Source organism: Sus scrofa, chromosome 16 (genome assembly GCF_000003025.6).
Source record: "Sus scrofa isolate TJ Tabasco breed Duroc chromosome 16, Sscrofa11.1, whole genome shotgun sequence".
NCBI classification, from domain to species: domain Eukaryota; kingdom Metazoa; phylum Chordata; class Mammalia; order Artiodactyla; family Suidae; genus Sus; species Sus scrofa.
The window spans coordinates 55,498,289-55,515,364 of NC_010458.4; the positions used below are offsets into that span (position 1 = coordinate 55,498,289).

The following is a 17,076-nucleotide window of genomic DNA, read 5'->3' on the forward strand; positions in this document are numbered from 1 at the left end:
AGCATAATAGAAAATTACTATAAATATGAATGGGTTAAACTTACTTCTTAAACAACAGAGACTCTTCATTTGTATTAAACACACACACACACACACACACACACACACACACCCCCCACCAGGATCAACTTCCAATCGTCAAAACAGTTCATCTGAGAAGAGCCAGGAGAAGGACCAGATATGAGTTTTAGTCAAGACAGAGAGACTCAGAGTTCCGTTGTGGCGCAGCAGTTAACGAATCCAACTAGGATCCATGAGGTTGTGGGTTCGATCCTTGGCCTTGCTCAGTGGGTTAAGGATCCGGCGTTGCCGTAAGCTGTGGTGTAGGTTGCAGACATGACTTGGATCCTGCGTTGCTGTGGCTCTGGCGTAGGCCGGCAGCTACAGCTCCGATTAGACCCCTAGCCTGGGAACCTCCATATGCCGAGGGAGTGGCCCCAGAAAAGGCAAAAAGACAAAAAAAAAAAAAAAAAAAAAAGACAGAGAGACTCAACAACTGTATAGACACTTCAGGTCACCCATTTTGACAATGAGTAGAGGAAAGGAAAGTAACTGATACTTTGGAGGACATGAAGAAATACCCTGTTGGCAATGGAAATCAGAACAGCCTTAATAGAGGGCTATCTGACAGTGAAAATTAAGAGCCTTAAAATGTTAATACCCTTTCTCCAATAATTCTTCCTACAGTAATTTATTATCAAAAGTAAGAAATTCAGGCAAAGATGCATTTGTACAAAACCATGATCATCATATTATAATAAATAACAAGCATTTATGTAATCTTTACTCTATGCCAAGAACTATTCTAATTATTGTATATTTATTTACTCCTCCAATCCTGAGGTTAGCTTTATAGAGGAGGTTCTAGAATTATGCCCATTAAACAAATGAGAAAACTGAGACAGAGAGAGGGTAAGTAACTTGCTCAAGGTCATACAGGAAATAACTGCTCAAATAAGCATCTTACATTTATACAGTACACTAAAACATCCATTAGAAATAATGTCTTTCATGATACTATAGATAGAAAACCCCAAGGACTCAACCCCAAAACCACCTGAACTGATCAACAAATTCAGCAAAGTAGCAGGATATAAGATTAACATTCAGAAATCAGTCGCATTTCTGTATACTAACAGTGAAATGTTAGAAAAGGAATACAAAAACATAATACTTTTTAAAAGTGCACCCCAAAAGATCAAATATCTGGGAATACACCTGACCAAGGAGGTAAAAGACTCATATGCCGAGAACTATAAAATATTAATCAAGGAAATTAAAGATGTAAAGAAATGGAAAGGTATCCCATGCTCCTGAGTTGGAAAAATTAATATTGTAAACATGGCCACACTACCCAAAGCAATCTTCAGATTCAATGCAATCCCTATCAAATTACCCATGAGATTTTCACAGAACTGCAACAAACAATCCAAAAATTTACATGGAACCACAAAAGACCCAGAATGCCAAACCAATCCTGAAGAACAAAAACCAAGCAGGAGGCATAACTCTCCCAGACTTCAGGCAATATTACAAAGCCACAGTTTTCAAGACAGTGTGGTACTGGTACCAAAACAGACAAACAGACCAATGGAACAGAATAGAGAACCTAGGAATAAACCCAGACACCTATGGTCAATTAATCTTTGACAAAGGAGGCAAGAACATGAATTGGGAAAAAAGACAGTCTTTTCAGCAAGTATTGCTGGGAAACCTGGACAATTGCATGCAAATCAATGAAACTGGAACATACCCTCACACCATGCACAAAAATAAACTCAAAATGGCTTAAAGACTTAAATATAAGACAAGACACCATCAAACTCCTGAAAGAGATCATAGGCAAAACATTCTCTGCTATCAACCTTACCAATGTTTTCTCAGGTCAGTCTCCCAAAGCAACAGAAATAAAAGCAAAAATAAACCAATGGGACCTAACCACACAAGGGAAACCAAAAAGAAAACAAAAAGACAACTTACAGAATGGGAGAAAATAGTTTCAAACGATGCAACTGACAATGGCTTAATCTCTAAAATATACAAACAACTCATAAAACTCAACAGCAAAAAAGCCAACAACCCAATGGAAAAATGGGCAAAAGACCTGAATAGACATTTCTCCAAGGAAGATATACAGATGGCCAACAAGCACATGAAAAAATGCTCAACATCACTGATTATTCGAGAAATGCAAATCAAAACTACCATGAGATACCACCTCACACCAGTTGGAATGGCCATCATTAATAAGTCCACAAGTTACAAATGCTGGAGGGGGTGTGGAGAAAAGGGACCCCTCCTGCACTGTTGGTGGGAATGTAAGCTAGTACAACCACTATGGAGAATAGCATGGAGGTACCTTAGAAAACTATACATAGGAGTTCCGTCGTGGCCCAGTGATTAACGAATCCGACTAGGAACCATGAGGTTGCAGGTTCGATCCCTGGCCTTGCTCAGTGGGTTAAGGATCCGGCGTTGCCGTGAGCTATGGTGTAGGTTGCAGAGGCAGCTTGGATCCCACATTGCTGTGGCTCTGGCTTAGGCTGGTGGCTACAGCTCCAATTAGACCCCTAGCCTGGGAGCCTCCATATGGCGAGGGAAGCGGCGCTGGAAAAGGCAAAAAAAAGACAAAAAAAAAAAAAAAAGAAGAAGAAAACTATACATAGAACTACCATATGACCCAGCAATCCCACTCTTGGGCATATATCCTGACAAAACTTGCCTCGAAAAAAACACACGCACCTGCATGTTCACTGCAGCACTATTCACAATAGTCAAGACATGGAAACAACCCAAATGTCCATTGACAGATGATTGGACTACGAAGATGTGGTATATACACACAATGGAATACTACTCAGCCATAAAAAAGAACGAAATAATACCATTTGCAGCAACAGGGATGGAACTAGAGACTCTCATCCTGAGTGAAGTAAGTCAGAAAGTGAAAGACAAATACCATATGATATCACTTACATCTGGAATCTGATATATGGCACAAATGAACCTTTCCACAGAAAAGAAAATCATGGACTTGAAGAATAGACTTGTGGTTGCCAAGGGGGAGGGAGTGGGATGGATGGGGTGCTTGGGGTTAATAGATGCAGGCTGTTACCTTTGGAATGGATTAACAATGAGATCCTGCTGTGTAGCACTGGGAACTATGTCTAGTCACTTATGATGGAGCATGATACTGTGAGAAAAAAGAATGTATACACGTATGTGTAACTGGGTCACCTTGCTGTACAGTAGAAAATTGACAGAACAATGTAAACCAGCTATAATGGAAAAAAAATAAAAATCATAAAAAAAAGAAATAATGTCCTTGAAAAAAAATTTTTTAATGGAAAAGTACTTATGATTAAAAGCGAGTGAAAAGTACTGGGTGTAAAACTGCATAAATAATTTTGCATTTATCAAAATACATGTGTACATTCTCCAAAAGATTAGGAGGAAACAACAAATTAGTAGCAGTAGGTGTGTCTTGATGGTAGGATGCTTTTTCTTTATTCTTTTTAATTTTTTAAAATTATGTGTGTAATAAATATGTATGGTGATAATTCGGAAAAAAAGTCAAAAAACAAAAATTTTTTTTGCAAAGTGTAGCTGGTAGCTGAGCAGACATATAAGAGGTCAAAGCAATGTCAGAGAATCAATTCCCATTGACTATCAACTCCTCCGTCATTTCCCAGTTGGTAGGCGGAGTAAGAGGTGATTGACACACTAGAAATTATATAATCGCAGCCATATGGTGAACCCAGCCTGCAGACAGGTTTGCTTAGACCAAAGAACTATCTTAATTTTGTTTTTTTTTTTTTGTTTTGTTTTTGTTTTCTTTTGTCTTTTTTGCCATTTCTTGGGCCGCTCCCGCAGCATATGGAGGCTCCCAGGCTAGGGGTAGAATCGGAGCTTTAGCTGCCAGCCTACATCACAGCCACAGCAACACAGGATCCGAGCCACATCTGCAACCTACACCACAGCTCACGGCAACGCCGGATCCTTAACCCACTGAGCAAGGCCAGGGATCGAACCTGAACCTCAGGGTTCCTAGTCAGATTCGTTAACCACTGAGCCATGATGGGAACTCCAGAACTACCTTAATTTTGAATTGATTACTGGTATGTAAAAACAAGGAGATTTATACAGCAGGATTAAAATCCTAATATCTGGTTTTGCTTTTTTTTTTTTTTTTTTTTTTGTTTTGTTTTTTGTCTTTTCTAGGGCTGCACATGAAGGTTCCCAAACTGGGGTTTGAATCAGAGCTATAGCTGCAGGCCTACGTCAGAGCCACAGCATCGCGGGATCTGAGCCACGTCTGCGACCTACACCACAGCTTATGGCAACAGCGGATCCTTAGCCCACTGAGAGAGGCCAGGGATCGAACCCGCAACCTCAGGGTTCCTAGTTGGATTCGTTAACCACCAAGCCACAACAGGAACTCCTCCTTTTTCTTGCTCATTCAGAAGATGTGGCCACTTTGGGTCCACAATTTATCTCCTGCATTCATTTATGTCATGTGCTTGGCTCCTGGGTCGTTGTCTTTTGCAGGTCCTTTAGCTCTCTCTTCCTGAATAAGCCCAAACAACCACTCCAATGAAAGAAAGAAGAGACAGGGAGAATGATGACAGAGGCAGCAGGGCCAGGTTCTCATGCCTGCCAATAGTCACTGCATTACAATGGACAGGCGGCTTAACTTCTCTGGGTCTACTTTTCTAATTAGTAAAGAGGATAAGGGCCCTGCTTCGCTACCTCCCACGAAACCGTGGAGCACTTACACCCCGGTAAAGTAAGCACATGATGGGGAGAGTAAGTTAAAAAAAAAAACCCACTGAGACCAGTTTTTGAATTGTCTGTGAAGAGCAATTTTTCAGGCTCTTCCTCTTCCCTTTTCCTGGGAAAGAAAACAAGGTGTGGAGAAGGCTGGCAGGGCTACGGATGGCTTCCCGTAAGGAAAGCTTTGCAGCTCTTCAAGCCACAAGAGGGAGGAACACTTGCAAGAGAAGAAAAAAAGGGGGAGAGAATTTAAAAAGCTGGGCTGTAGGACTGCGGGGGCGGGGGGGGAAGAGGGGGGGAAGCAGTGGGGTGGGGGTGGGCGGACCTCCCATCAGCAGATGTGGATTCCTTCAAGGTTAGGGACTCCTGGGTCCCCCTCATGGGCCAGCTCCAGATGGGCCACAGAAAAGAAAGCTGGCCTCTCATGGCCAGGCTCAAAAAGTTCTTTAATTCATATATATATATATTATTTTTTGCTTTTTTAGGGCCACATCTGTGGCATATGGAGGTTCCCAGGCTAGGGTCTAATCGGAGCCACAGCTGCAGGACTACGCCACAGCCACCGCAATGCCAGATCCGAGCCCTTCCGTGACCTACACCATAGCTCATGGCAACATAGGATCCTTAACCCACTGAGCGAGGCCAAGGATCGAACCCGCAACCTCACTGTTCCTAGTCGGATTTGTTTCCACTGCACCATGCCAGGAACGTCATCATTTTTTAAAAATTTACATTTTGGGGGAAAATATAGAAAACTACAAAAAAAGAAAAATCTCAAAATTCCACCATTTCAAATTCATAAAATAAGAAATGAGTCTCCATCTCTCCAGTGTTACATCCTAGAGGTAAGTGCCACTAGAAGTCACATACTAAAAGATACTGCTCTCTGATTAATATATACCTTTTTATACATACATATCTATACAGAGAAATTTTTTTTTGTCCTTTTAGGGCTATGCCCATAGCATATGGAAGTTTCCAGGCTAGGGGTCAAATCGGAGCTGTAGCTGCCGGCCTGCCAGCCTACATCATAGCCATAGCAGCACAGGATCCGAGCTACATCTGTGATTTACACCACAGCTCAGGGCAACACTGGATCCCTTAACCCACTGAGGCCAGGGTTTGAACCTGCGCCCTCATGGGTACTAGTTAAGTTCATTACCGCTAAGCCACAATGGGAACTCCAAAAGTTTACTTTTAATGTAACTTGGCCCATGTCATATACATTGGTCTGCAATTTGCTTTCACCTCCAAATGATGTATCATGCTCATTTTTCCTTGTAGGTACACAAAGAATTACCTCGACTTTTAATTTATTTTTTTTCAGTTTTACTACTTTTTGATGTACTCTTGTTTAATTAATTATTTTATTTTATGGCTGCACCTGCAGCATATGGAAGTTCCTGGGCCAGGGGTTGAATCTGAGCCACAGCTGTGGCTGGGGATCTAACCTGTACCTTTTCAGTGACCTGAGTCTCTGTAGGCGGATTCCTAACCCACTGTGCCATGGGGTGGGGACTTGCATTTTTAGTTTTTACTTGCCTCGATCATTTAAACGGTTGCATAGTATTCCATAGTGTGGTATTAACATGTATTTATGATAGGGTATTGGTGGTTTTCCAGACCACTACTGGGAAATATCTGCATAGTTTTTTTGTTTTTTTCTTTTTTTTTGCCTTTCTAGGGCTGCTCCTGCAGCACATGGAGGTTCCCAGGCTAGGGGTCTAATTAGAGCTGTAGCCTCTGATGTACGCCACAGCCAGAGCAACGCAGGATCCAGCCACGTCTGTGACCTACACCACAGCCCATAGCAATGCCAGATCCTTAACCCACTGAGCGAGACCAGGGATCGAACCCACAACCTCATAGTTCCTAGTCGGATTCGTTAACCACTGAGCCACGACGGGAACTCCTGGATAGTTTTCCATTCTTTTGCTAACACAACCAATGATGTAGTGAGGATTCTTGAAAACATAGTTCTCTGAACTTGTGCTATTAATTCTGGAGCATACATTTCTTAAACAAGTACTGGGTCAGTGGGTGTACAGGTTAAAAAAATTTTTTTTTTCTTTTTAGGGCCACACCTACAGCATATGGAAATTCCCAGAGTAGGGGCTGAATTGGAGCTGCAGCTGCAGGCCTATGCCACAGTGACAGCAAAACCAAAGCCCAGCTGCATCTGCAACCTATACCACAGCTTGTGGCAACACCAGATCCTTATCCCACTGAGTGAGGCCAGGAGTTGAACCCATATTCTCACAGATACCAGTCGGGTTCTTAGCCCGCTGAGCCACCACAGGAACTCTGACACATTTAAAATTTTAATAGACACTACCAAATTATCTTCTCAAAGGCTGTACCAATTTTTATTCTCATAAACAGCCTTATGAGAGCTTATGACAAGCTTTTTCCCCAGCTTGTCAGCAAAATTGCTTTTTTCTCTTGGAAGTATTCTGGGTCCTGGCAACTGAAAGGGTGTAAGAATTAGCTGAGGAGCTTAAAAAAAAAAAAAAAAAAAAAAAAAAAGAGTTCCCTAGTGGCACAGCAAATTAAGGATTCGGCATTGTCACTGCTGTGGTTTGTGTTACTGCTGCAGCATGGGTTTGATCCCTGGCCTGGGAACTTATGCAGACCACAGGCATGGCCAAACAAACAAACAAACAAACAGAAACAAGGAGTTCTCGTCGTGGCGCAGTGGTTAGGGAATCCGACTAGGAACCGTGAGGTTTGGGTTCGATCCCTGGCCTTGCTCAGTGCGTTAAGATCCGGTATTGCCATGAGCTGTGGTGTAGGTTGCAGACGCGGCTCGGATCCCAAGTTGCTGTGGCTCCAGTGTAGGCTGGCGGCTGCAGCTCCGATTCGACCCCTAGCCTGGGAGCCTCCATATGCTGCAGGAGTGGCCCAAGAAATGGCAAAAAGACAAAAAAAAAAAAAAAAAAAAGAAAAAGAAACAAAAACAAAAGTAAAAGCCTGACCCCTGTTCCCAGAACACTTACATCAGAATTTCCAAGAGCAGAGCTTTGTCAGGTGACTGCTGAGCAGCCAGTGTCCAAGAACCCCTGTTTGCACAGTAGAAGTACCTGGGGAATTTAAAAATCTCAATGCCCAGATCCCAAGGCCCTCCACCCCCCACCAATTAAATCAGAATCTCTGGGCGTGGGAAGGAGGCAATGGTGATCTTCATGCTCCCCAAATAATTCCCATGTGCCACCAAAGATGAGAGCCACTAAGACATGATGACACAGGTGGGCTGAGCAGTCACTGAAGCCGGCAGGCATGGCTGGCAGGTGAGATGCTGAGCTCCAGACAGAATCACTGGTCAGAGGGCTGGCTGAATGCTGGGCCCTTGACAAAGGCCCCGGGCACACGTGGGTGGATCTGCCCCATGGCACTCCGGTTTAATCTGAGGGAGGCGCACTCCCCCTGGAAGAGGCCATGATCCTCGGACTATTCATGTACCTGAGAGCTTTAACTGAAGGCTGGCTTGGCTACCAGTTTGGTGACGCAGGCTTTCTTCTGTAGTACAAACCCACACAGATGGATGGAGGCACAGACAGACAAACACAACACACAACCACACACCAGAACCTGGTTGTATGTTGGAAACTACCCTAGAGATTTCCATTTATTTGGTCTGAAGTACTAAGGGGGTATCAATACATTGTTTAAATCACCTTTATTAAGGCATAATTTAAATACAATGAAGTGCAACCACTTAAAGGATGTGTTAGTTGGATCCTATAGTTGGATGTGTTCTGACAAATGCATACACTGTGAACTACCACTTGTTATCAACTTGGAAACGTTTCCTTTACCCACCAGTCTTGTACTCTTTCCCAGTCAGTCACCTCCACTCACCTCCTCCTTCCACTTCTGTTTTAAAAGTTCAAGTCAAAGAAATCGAAGTGTATCTGCTCTTGGGATCTCGCTTTCTTCATTTGGCGTAAAACTTTTCAGACCCGTTTATGTTGTATCGGTTTTGTTCGTGCTGATTAAGAGCCCATTGTACGAATATAGTATAATTCACTTTTTGATAAACCTTTGGGGTGTTTGCAGTTTAAGATCATCATGAATAAGGGAAGGCTGTAATGAACATGCATGCACAGGTCTTTGCAACGTTTGCATTTCGCTTTGGTAAAATTACCTAGAGGGGGAAGAGCTGGCTTTTATGTTAATTATACACTGAATTTTGTAAGAGACTGGCAAACTGTTTTCCAAAATGCCCGTTGTGATTTATAGCCTCACGGATATAAGAATTACGAGTTCCAGTTCCTCCATGCCCTCACCAATCACTAACACTGTCACTCTTTTCATTCCCATCATTATAGTAGGTATGTACTGGTACCTTGTTTAATTTTAATTCATATTGCCCTAATGACTGATTACGCAAACTATATGTGTTTATTGGCCACATAAAGGTACTGAATATCTTCTCTAGTGAAGTGTCTATTTATTTAAATCTTTTGCTCACAGTTTTTACTGGATTGTTGGGCTCCTTACTATTTTTTAAAATTTATTATTTTTTTTCTTAGGGCTACACCTGTAGCATATGTAAGTTCCCAGGGGGTTAAGTCGGAGCTGCAGCTGCTGGCCTACACGACAGCTATGGCAACACCAGATCCTTCACCCACTGAGCAAGGCCAGGGATCAAACACGCATCCTCATGGATACTGGTCGGGTCCTCAACCTGCTGAGCCACGATGGGAATTCCCTGGCTTCTTACTATTAAGTTGTAAGAGTTCTCTACATTTTATTGAATCAGGTCCGCTGTTAGATATATGTATTACAAACATTCTTCTCCTTATCTGTAGCTTGCTTTTTCAGCTTCTTAAATGTTGTTTTTTTGTTTGTTTGTTTTTAGGGCCACACCACAGGCAAATGGAGGTTCCCAGTCTAGGGATAGAATCAGAGCCGTAGCCACTGCCCTATGTCACAGCCACAGCAATGCCAGATCCGAGCCATGTCTGCAACCTACACCAACCTATACCACAGCTCATGGCAATGCCAGATCCTTGACACACTGAGTGAGGCGAGGGGCAGAACCTGCATCCTCATCAATACTAGTCAGATTTCTTTCCCCTGAGCCATGACGGGAATTCCTTTAATGGTGTTTGTTTGTTTGTTTGTTTTTCATTTTTTTTTATTACTCAAATGAATTTATCACATCTGTAGTTGTATAATGGTCATAACAATCTGATTTCACAGGATTTCCATCCCACAGCCCAAGCACATCCCCCCACCCCCCAAACTGTCTCCTCCGGAGACCATAAGTTTTTCAATGTCTGTGAGTCAGCATCTGTTCTGCAAAGAAGTTCCATCTGTCCTTTTTTCAGATTCCACATGTCAGTGAAAGCATGTGATGTTGGTGTCTCATTGTATGGCTGACTTCATTTAGCATGACAGTTTCTAGGTCCATCCATGTTGCTAAAAATGCTGGTATTTCGTTCTTTTTGATGGCTGAGTCATATTCCATTGTGTATATGTACCACATCTTCTGGATCCACTCCTCTGTCGATGGACATTTAGGTTGTTTCCATGTCTTGGCTATTGTAAATAGTGCTGCAGTGAACATTGGAGTACAGGTGTCTTTTCGAGTCGTGGTTTTCTCTGGATAGATGCCCAGGAGTGGGATTGCTGGATCAAATGGTAGTTCTATGTTTAGTTTTCTGAGGAATCTCCATACTGCTTTCCACAGTGGTTGCACCAATTTACAATCCCACCAACAGTGTACGAGGGTTGCCAGTTTGATTAGTACGTGTCTCGGGGTGTTCCTCCTTGGGTTTATTTTGTATGGTACTTGTTGTGCTTCCTGGATTTGAGTGAGTGATTCCTTCCCCATGTTAGGGAAGTTTTCGACTATTATCTCTTGGAATATTTTTTCTGTCTCTTTCTCTCTCTCTTCTCCTTCTGGCACCCCTATAATATGGATGTTGGTGGGTTTCACGTTGTCCCAGAGTTCTCTGAGACTCTCTTCATTTGTTTTCAATCTTTTTTCTCTTTTCTGTTCTGCATCCGTAATTTCCACTAATCTGTCCTCCACCTCGCTTATTCATTCTTCTGCCTCCTGTATTCTGCTGTTAGCTGCTTCTAGTGAATTTTTTATTTCAGTTATTGTGTTTTGCATCTCTTCTTGTTTAAGTTTTATATCTTGTATCTCTTTGGTCAGTGTTTCCTGTAAATTATCCATCTTTGCCTCCAGTTTATTTCCAATGTCTTGCATCTTCTTCAGCATCGACAGTCTAAAGTCTTTTTCCTGGAGGCTGAGAATCTCCTCATGGCTTAGCTGTTTTTCTGGGGGTTTTTCTTTCTCCCTCATCTGAGTTATAGATCTCTGTTTTTTCATTTTTATAGGTTTTTGGTGTGGTGACCTTCTTACAGATAATAGAGTTGTAGCCTCTCTTACTTCTGATGTCTGCCCCCCTGTGGCTAAAGTCAGTATGGGGGCTTGGTGTAGGCTTCCTGATGGGAGGGGCTGATGCCTGCCCACTGGTAGGAGGAGCTGATTCTAATCCCTCTGGTGGGTGGGGCTTAGACTCTGGATGGGATTAGAGGCAGCAGTGTGCCCGAGGGGTCTTTAGGTAGCCTGTTTACTGAGGGGCGGGGCTGTGATCCCACCTGGATTGTTGTTTGCCCTGGGGCTTCTCAGCGGCTGGCTGACGGGTGGCGCTGGATTTTCCCAAAATGGCCCCCTCCAGAGAAAGGCACTGCTGCTGAATATTCCCGAGAGCTTTGCTTTCAATGTCCTTCCCTCACAACAAGCCACATTCACCCGTTTTCCCAGGATGTCCTCCAAGAACTGCAGTCATGTTTGACCCAGATTCCCTTGGAGACTCTGCTTTGCCCTGGGACTCAGTTCACGTGAAAGTCTGTGTGCGCCTTTTAAGAATGGGGTCTCCGTTTCCCCCAGTCCCGTGGAGCTCTTGTGCACAAGCCCCACTGGCCTTCAATGCCAGATGCTCCGGGGCTCTTTCTCCCTATGCTAGATCCCCACACGTGAGAGTTTGATGTGGGGCTCAGAACTCTCACTCCTGTAGGTGAGTCTCTGTGAACCCCTTAGTTTCCAGTCTGTGGAGCTTCCCACCCAGGAGGTATGGGGTTGTTTATATCGCAAAATCGCCCCTCCTACCTCTTGATGTGGCCTCCTCTTTTTCTTCTGGAGTAGGGTATCTTTTTTAAGGTTTCCGGTCCATTTGGGTGAAGTGTGCTCAGTCTTTAGTGGTGAATTTCGTTGTTTTTAGGAGAGAAGTTGAGCTCCAGTCCTTCTATTCCGCCGTCTTAATCCCGTCTCCAATGGTGTTTTTTGAAGAGCCGAAGTTTTCACTCGAGGAAGCCCAAGTCATCATTTTTTCTCTTATGGTTAGGGTGCTTTTGGGGTTTTGATCAAAAAAATCTTTGTCTATGCTAAACTTTTGCAGATTTTTTCCTAAGTGTCCTTCTTGATGTTTTCTAGTCTTAGCTTTTATGTTCAGGTCTGTAGTTCATCCTGAATTTAGTTTTACATGTGGTGTGAGATGGGGGTACAAGTGGAGATGTATCTTTTCCCATGCGGATACCAGAGGCAGTAGCAACTGTTGAAAAGGCTGTCCTCTGGGGGCACTGGGCTTTTGCAAAGCCCTCTAGATGGTTCTAAGGAGCTATGTTAACGGCTATTGGTCTTGAACTAGTCACACTCTGAGGGGGTCCTCCCTAGCCCGGCCCTTTCTGCTGGCACTTCCCTTCCTTAACTCCATTCCTCCAGAAGAGCTAACTTTATACCTGGGCAGGTTCTTAGAGATCCCCTTGGACAACTACTTTGGAGTGTGTATGTGGGTGGTTTTTTTTTTTTTTTTTTTTTGGCCTTTTCAGGGCTGCACACGCGGCATGTGGAGTTTCCCAGGCTAAGGGTTTGAACCGGAGCTGTAGCCGCTGGCTTATGCCACAGCCATAGCAACACAGGATCCGAGCTGCATCTGCAGCCTACACCACAGCTCATGGCAACACTGGATCCTTAACCCACTGAGCAGAGCCAGGGATCAAACCCACATCCTCATGGACACCAGTTGGGTTCGTTACCGCTGGGCTGCGACGGGAACTCCGAGTTTGTGTTTTTATTAAAGCTAAACATGGACATAGTTTAAGCATTCAGCATGTCACGACTTGGCCACATAAAGCATCATTCCTGGAGTTCCCTTGTGGCACAGCAGGTTAAAGATCCAGCATAGTCACTGCGGGAGCTCGGGTAACTGCTGTGGCGCGGGTTGTGCAGGCTTTGGGGGCGGCCAAAACAAATAAAATAAAAAACATCATTCCTGGAGTTCCCATCGTGGCGCAGTGGTTAACGAATCCGACTAGGAACCATGAGGTTGCGGGTTCGGTCCCTGCCCTTGCCGTGAGCTGTGGTGTAGGTTGCAGACGTGGCTCGGATCCCGCATTGCTGTGGCTCTGGCTTAGGCTGGCGGCTACAGCTCAGATTAGACCCCTAGCCTGGGAACCTCCATATGCCACGGGAGCGGCCCAAGAAATGGCAAAAAGACAAAAAAAAAAAACATCATTCCTCCATCCCCTTTACCCTCATGCCCCTTCTCCCCCAGAAGGCAGCTACTTCCAGCAAACGTTTAGCGGATGGAGGGCAGCTGTCATGGAGACCGTTTCCCATCCCCCTCCAGGCTCCAAACCTCCACCTACAAACACACTCCACACACCCTCCATACAGCTCACAGGTTCACCACACTCTGCAGGTGCCTCACCCCCACCCCCGCCCCCGCCTCGACACACCACACACCTGTGTTCTGCACTTGCCACATGCACGCCCACGTGACGACAACCACTACTGAATCCCCCAAGGGCTTGAACAACAATTGGCTTCCAAAGAGCTGAACATCTGGAGAATGCCCAGCCTTGTTACTATGCAAAGGCATGCAAGTGAAAAACAATGATGGGCTAACCGCTTCGACTTAGGATGAAGGTATCAAAAAGTAAAGACATGAAACTAGCTTCTTACTGATGACGGTATGAGGAAACTAGCACCCTTGTTGCTTATGGCAGTGCAGACTGACACGATCTTTGAGAAAGACTTAACAAACCAGGCATAGGGACCAGAAGTCTCAGGAGTGTTCAGAGCCTTTTACTTCGCAATCCTCTCTTTGGAAATACGACGCCAGGAAAGTAACGTAGAAGAAAGAAGCAATATGCATAAAGATTCTCCTCCTGGTGGTGTTATTTAATAAATGGAAAGAACCCATTATTAAGGTATGCTCATTTTACATGTTAAAATGTGTAGCTACTTCTATTTGCCACATTAAAAATGACAAGTATTGGAGTTCCCATCGTGGCGCAGTGGAAACCCGTGAGGTTGCGGGTTCGATACCTGGCCTCATTCAGTGGGTTAAGGATCCGGCGTTGCTGTGAGCTGTGGTGTAGGTCACAGATGCAGCTTGGATCCGGCGTTGCTGTGCTTGTGGCGCAGGCCAGCAGCTGCAGCTCTGATTTGGCCCCTAGCCTGGGAACCTCCATACGTCACAGGTGTGACCCTAAAAAGACCAAAAAAAAAAAAAAAAAGACAAGTATTCATGACATTCTCTCAAATGTTCATGATATTCTCTCAAATATTCATGATATAGCATAAGAGAAAACAGAAGAACACACAATCTTTTATCTGTTTTTAACAGCTGCACCCTCAGCATATGGAAGTTCCCAGGCTAGGGGTCAAAATGGAACTGCATCTGCTGGCCTACGCCACAGCCACAGCAATGCTTGACCTGTGCCGCATCTGTGACCTAAGCTGCAACACCGGATCCTTAACCCACTGAGCAAGGCCAGAGATCGGACCAGCATCCTCATGGTTATGTTTCTCGTTGGGTTCTTAACCCACTGAGCCACTATGGGAACTCCCTGAACACACAATTTGATCACTGATTGAAACCATCTAATCATACTGAATACACACAGGCAGTGTTCCCACTGAATACTGATGAAATGAAATGATGAAAACAGGTTATACTTCGGAAAGAACTGTCTACATTTGCTGTTTCCAATTTCTCCCTCCATTTTCACGGAGACTCACTCTAGTCAGGCTTTGCCCCCTCTGCCATCCTTGTCCAAAAGCATCACCAGTGTCACTATAGTTGCTAAATCTATAGGTCAGTTCTCTGTGCTCTAGGTATTGATCTGTCAGAAGCATTTGACTGGGATGACAACTCTCCTTGATAGGCTTCCTTCACTTGGCTGCCAGGACGCTCTCGTTTCCTCCTGCCTCTCTGATCAGTCCCCAGCGTCACGACTGACTTTCCTCTTCTCGGCACCGTCCTCCTGTCTGAGGACCCCACGGCTGCTCCTCCTTTGGTCCTCTTGTCTCTGTCGTGACTTGCTCCTATGGGGATCTCATCCAGCTCCATGTCTATGAATGCTAACCACCATGCCAACAACTCCCAAATACAGGTCTTCAGCCCCCAGATCCCTTTTCCAAACGCCAGATTCCTAGAGCGAACTGACCAGCAACGTCTCCTCTCAGAAGTGTAGCAGTCATGGAAGATGCCACATGTCCCAATGAACTCTTGCTCTTCCTGCCTAAACCCATTCCTCTGGCAGTTTTCTCCATCCAATCAATGGCAACTCCATACAGCCAGTTAGTTGCTCAGGCCCATGGAGAGTCATTCATTCTTCTTTCTTTCACATCCCATGTGCAATTTATCAGGAAGCCTTGTTGGCTCGTCTTGAGATGATCTCCAGCATCCGGCCACTTTGCACTACCTCCACCACGAGGGCCTTGGTTGGGGGCACTGCCCTTTGCCACCGGGACTATTGCAATTGCCCCTCACAAGTCTCCCTGCTGCTGTCCCTGTTCCTCTAAGAGCTATTCTCAGCAAAGGAGCTGGAGTGACCTTTTAAGACATAAAATAGATTACACGACTCATCTGCTTTAAAATTTGCCAATGGGGAGTTCCCGTCGTGGCGCAGTGGTTAACGAATCCGACTAGGAACCATGAGGTTGCGGGTTCGGTCCCTGCCCTTGCTTAGTGGGTTAACGATCCGGCGTTGCCGTGAGCTGTGGTGTAGGTCGCAGACGCGGCTCGGATCCTGTGTTGCTGTGGCTCTGGCGTAGGCCAGTGGCTACAGCTCTGATTCAACCCCTAGCCTGGGAACCTCCATATGCCGCGGGAGCGGCCCAAGAAATAGCAACAACAGCAACAACAACAACAACAGACAAAAAAAAAAAAAAAAAAGACAAAAGACAAAAATTTGCCATTGGCTCCCATCTCATGCGCAGCACAAGCCCCGGCCCTTCAGGCAGACCACTACTGCCTTGCTGCCCTTCCCCAGCTTCCTCACAAATTCTGCTCTATTCTCCATCCGTCGAGCCAGCTAAATGTGATCACACCACACCGTGGCGTTTGATTTTATTTATTTTTTATTTTTGTCTTTTCAGGGCCGCACCCATGGCGTATGGAAAGTCCCAGGCTAGGGGTTGAATCAGAGCTGCAACTGCGAAGCCTATGCCACAGCCACAGCCATGCCAGATCCGAGCCATGTCTGTGACCTTCATCACAGCTCACAGCAATGCCAGATCCTTACCCCACTCAGCAAGGCCAGGGATCGAACCCGCATTCTCATGGATCCTAGTCGGGTTTGTTACTCTGAGCCCCAACGGGAACCCCCAACGGGAACCCCCACCGTGGCGTTTTAGCTCTATCAACCCTTTCTGCTGGATATGATCCTTCAAGTCTTAGCTCAAATCTCGTTTTCTCAACAAGGTCTTCTTCCTGGAGACCTGTACCCCTGTCCTTCCCCTGCCACCCACAATCGTACCCTGGCACACCTTGGCCCCATGCTCTGCTCTCCCTTTTTCCCATGGCACTGATAATTTTCTAATATACTGCATAATTTTTGGCTTACTTATTCTGTTTAGTTTCTGTTTCTTCTGCCAAAACAAAAGTTCTGTAAGGGCAAGGGTCACTGCCATTTTGTATCCTCATGTATCCCAGGACATGCCTAGAACATTGTAGGAAGTCAATAAATATGTGCTGAATGAGCAAACGCTGGATGGTGGATTTCATTTGCTGCTCAATTCTATTGTGTCTATAACGCTAAAGAAAGTTCAGTCACGGACACAGAGAAGACGGGTTCGAGCCCACGGCTCTGAATGCTTGGCCCCGATGGTCGCCTACATCCTGCATTCGTATCACTGGCTCCGTCTACAGAGGTGGGACCCTTTGTCTAGTGAAAGCCCCTTGCAGACAAAAAGACCAGTAGCCTGATGGCCCGTACACCAACCAGGCAGAATTCTTCCTATTGCAGTTCTCGTGTACTCACCTCCGTGCACACCCG

The 17,076-nt window shown here is 45.0% G+C and overlaps 1 protein-coding gene across 1 annotated transcript in view; it reads right to left on the reverse strand.

Annotated features, from left to right (window-relative positions):
- The window catches only part of WWC1 (WW and C2 domain containing 1), a 176,812-nt gene that overhangs the window by 79,898 nt on the left and 79,838 nt on the right, over positions 1 to 17,076 (reverse strand).